The sequence below is a fragment of the Mastomys coucha genome, chromosome X (genome assembly GCF_008632895.1).
Source record: "Mastomys coucha isolate ucsf_1 chromosome X, UCSF_Mcou_1, whole genome shotgun sequence".
NCBI lineage: Eukaryota > Metazoa > Chordata > Mammalia > Rodentia > Muridae > Mastomys > Mastomys coucha.
Window position 1 is genome coordinate 41943212 of NC_045030.1, and position 4651 is coordinate 41947862.

The window sequence follows — 4651 nt, forward strand, 5'->3', positions numbered from 1 at the left end:
TTATTTAAAAGACTAAATCCAAACAATAATATGTAATTCACTTTTTAAAAGTGTATTGATAGCCAGGCATAGTTGCAGGCCTTCAATCTCAGTACTCAAAAGGCAGAGGCAGGCAGACCTTGTTGAGTTCCAGGTCAACCAAGTCTACATAGTGAGATCCTGCCTCAGAAAAAAAAAAGGTAAACCAATTTAGTAATAGTTTACTCAAAGTTGTGTAACCAATACCATTATCTAGTTACAGAATATTTTCATCATTGCAAAAGGAAATCTCATACCTATTATCACCTGCTTCTTTTCCATAGTATAGTACTTAATTCATTTTTTATGGTTGAATAGTATTTCATTGTATGGATATACTAGTTTTTGTTTATCTGAGTGTTACTGGTTATCACTCTGTTTTAGTCAGGGTTCTCTAGAGTCACAGAACTTATAGGATGTCTCTCTATATCGAGGGAATTTATTGTGCTGACTTACAGTCTGTAGTCCAACTAATCCAACAATGGGCATCTGTGAATGGGAAGTCCAAAATAGACTCTCAGTCCCATGAGGCTAGTTGTTTCAGCTGGTCTTCTGTAGAAAGAGGTTCCAACAGATGTGCTGGCAAGTAAGTGCAAGCAGTTGAAGAAGGGGTGAATCTTCCTTCTTCCAATGTCCTTGGGTAGGTCCCTAGCAGCAGGAATGGCCCTCATTAAAGAAGTGTACTACCATGTTGTATCTAAAACTTGCTTTGTCCTTGGGTGACCTTGAACTCATTGATATCTTTGCCTTAGTCTCCTGGGATTAAAGGCATGCACTGCCTTGTCTGGGCCTAAGCTTTTCATGGTCACTATGACTTAAGATTTCCATGCCAAGATCCAGGTCAGAAACTTGTATCTTCCAGCATCAAGATCTGGATAATAGGTGTGTCTTCCAATCTGGATTGTAGCTCATTCCAGATATAGTCAAGTTGACAACCAGGAATAGCCACTACACACTCCTTTCCACTTTTTGGCTATTATAGATAATGCTGCAACGGACATGACATTCACAAAAACGTCACAATGGTCATGTATATATAGGTCATATTCAGAATGGCTCTTTTCAGTTCTTTTCAGTTATATGCCAAGTAGTAAAATGGCTAGATCAAGTGCAAGTCTACATTTAACCTTTTGAGAACCTACCAGAATATTTCAAAGCAGTACACAATTTTACATTCCTATCAGCAGTGTACAAGAGTTCTTATTTCTCTGCAACCTTGCCAATAATCATTATTTTCTGTCATTTATTATTTACTTATTTGTGTAGGGGTGTGTGTGTGTGTGTGTGTGTGTGTGTGTGTGTGTGCCCACCCATGTGGGTACCTGTAAAAGCCAGAAGAATGCACTGGTTGCCATGTTCTGCAGCTGGAGTTATCAGCATTGTGAAACTTCTGATATGCATATTGGAATTCAAACTGGGACCCTCAGCAAGAGTAATAAATGCTTTTAACAGCTTAGCTATGTCTCTAGCCCCCATTGTTAGTCTTCTTTGTTATAGCCATCCTGGTGGGTACCGAAGTGGTATTTCATTGTGGTTTTGATTTGTATTCCTCCAATAACCAATGATTTGAGAATTTCTTATATGCCTATTTGTCATTTATATGTCTTCTTTTGATGAATGCAAACTCATATCCTCTATGAGGGTGCTTCCCCACCTACCCACCCACTCCCACCTTCCTGCTCTGGCATTCCCCTATACTGGGGAATCGAACACCCTCATATCCAAGGGCCTCTCCTCCCACTGATGTCCAACTAGGCCATCCTCTGCTATACATATGCTGCTGGAGTCATGAGTCCCTCCATGTGCACTCTTTGGTTGGTGGTTTAGTCCCTGGGAGCTCTGAGGGTATTAGTTAGTTCATATTGTTGTTCGTGGTAAGGGGCTGCAAACCCTTCAGCTCCTTGGGTCCTTTCTCTAGCTTCTTCATTGGGGACCCTGTGCTCAGTCCAATGGGTGGCTGTGAGCCACTACTTCTGTATTAGTCGGGTACTGGCAGAGCCTCTCAGGAGACAGCTATATCAGGCTCCTGTCAGCCAGCACTTTTTGGCATCCACAATAGTGTCTGGATTTGATGACTGAATATGGGAAGGATTCCCAGGTGGAACAGTCTCTGGATTGTCCTCATTGAGTCTCTGCTCCATAGTTAGTCCCTACAACTCCTTCCATGGGTATTTTGTTCCCCCTTCTAAGAAGGATCAAAATATTCACACTTTGGTCTTCCTTCTTCTTGAGTTTCTTGTGGTTTGTAGATTGTATTTTGGGTATTCCAAACTTCTGGGCTAATATCCACTTATCAGTGAGTGCATACCATGTGTGTTCTTTTGTGATTGGGTTACCTCACTCAGGATGATATTTTCTACTTCATGTGTTTTGGTCATATTCACCCTTATTACTGTATCTTGTCCCCCTCCCACTTCCACTGATCTTTCTTCCCAGAGTTGCTTCCAGTAGTGTACATGAGGGATTAATTACAAGAGCACTAGAGTATGGGCAATTTACCAGTGGGTACACCACTGAAGAAAGGCTCTCCCTCTCCCTCTCCCCTCCCTCTCCCCTCCCCCTTCCTCTCCCTCTCCTTATCCCTCTCCCTCTCCCTCCCTCTCAGCCTCTCAGCAACCATTAATTGCCTACAGCTCCACAAGAAAGGATGAGGTCTCATGAATCCCTTCCCCCTCCATAACAGAATGGTTAAGGGTCCAAATCATGACCAGAAAAACAGTGGTCCAATGTCCCTCAACCCTTCCTTCAGGTCTTATAGTCTTACCCTCCATTCTAAAGTGGATGGCTTGGACATTCCATTTAGGACTGAGTCTCCAACATTAAGACTCTATCTTCAGCATGGAAATTCCACCAGATATGAATGAGTTTCTGCAGTAATCATTACCCACTGCAAAAAGAAGCTCCGCTGATCAAAGTTGACAGCAGCGCTAATGTATGGGCAGAAACATAAATATGTAGAAGGTAATTAGACAGGTGCCTTGGACTTATGACCTCTCCAGTCTCTTCTTGCAGGATATTTGATCACACTGTGAACCCCGAGATTACTGAGACACCCTGTTTCTAGTTGTGGTGTGGCTCGGCTCTTAGCATCCACCTTTAATCATCTCACTGGAATACAGATACCTGCTAAGTACACACTTTTAATCCCAAACAATGAAGTTAAAGCTAGTTTGTAGAAGGAAGCACCCATGTTTGAAAGTGACATCTAATTGAATGGCAAACAAGTGAATAACCAGAGCAAGAGTTGAGAGAATAGGATCTACCCAACTCTCATGAAGAGAGGAAAGGGAAGCTTCTTAAGAGAGCCATGCAGAGAGAAGAAAGGAAGAAGACAGCAGTATTGCCAAGACAGTTAGAGAGAGACAAGTTGAGAGAGAGAGAACAAGCTAGACACAGGTGAAAACAGAATGAGCCAGAGAATGAGAAGGAGCCAGGAGATTAAAACAGATTGCCAGAGTTAGTCTGAGGCCAAGCAGAGCAGTTCAGGAGAAGCTGAGAGAAGCTAAGATAGTGTGGAGAGGAGTTTGAGCCAGAACAGCTGAGTTCAACCAGTCAACTAGAGTACAGAAAGAACAAGAAAGGGTGAGCTTAGTCAGCAGTAAATCTCAGAGGCTGAAAACAGTTCTAGGCCTAGGTTAGCAGACAGAGGCTGTAAGCCTCAGAGATAATAATAATTACAGGCAAATAAAAGTTACCTTTATATTCTCCAGTTTTGTTTTTTGTTTTGGTTTTTTTGAGACAGTGTTTCTCTGTGTAGCCCTGACTGTCCTGGAACTCACTCTGTAGACCAGGCTGGTCTCAAACTCAGAGATCCGCCTGCCTCTGCCTCCCAAGTGTTGGGATTAAAGGCGTGCGCCACCACTGCCCGGCTCTACAGTCTCCAGTTTCAAATTTTAAAAAATATCTATTTATTTAGTATATGGTGTATAGTATATTTATTTAGAATATGACATGCACGCATGTGCGCACGCACACACACACACACACACACACACACGAGAGAGAGAGAGAGAGAGAGAGAGACAGAGAGAGAAAGAGAGAGAGAGAGACAGAGAGACAGAGAGAGAGAGAGAGCAAGCATGTGAGCATGCACACGCATACACACTGTCTACCAGATAGGTCCCAGGACTATGACTCAGACTGTCAGGCTCGACAGCAGGCTCCCTATAGAGCTCATTTCATTTTGCACTCTTAACTCCTCTGCTTCAGCCTCCACAGTGCTAGGAATACAGGCAAATGCCACACCTGGCAAGACCATTCTTCTTGTTTTGTTGGGTGGCTAGGAATTGAAGTAAGGGCTTGTGTATGTTAGGAAAGGGCACCCTACTGTTTAACACCTAGCCCAAATATAAAAGAATTAATAATGGAAGTCTTAGCGAATCACAATCTTTGACCCTTAGGTCCTAAACCAGTAGCATCTTTTTCATTCCATACTATTCAATATTTATTGATCCTCTGTTTTGTGTTAGGCACTGTGCTATAGTAATCAATTACAAGTGGTCTCACTTCTCATGTGGCTTAGCCTAGTGCTAGAGTTAGCAAACTTTTTCTGTAAAGAACTAGAGAATAGCCGGGCGGTGGTGGCCCACACCTTTAATCCCAGCACTTGGGAGGCAGAGGCAGGTGGATTTCT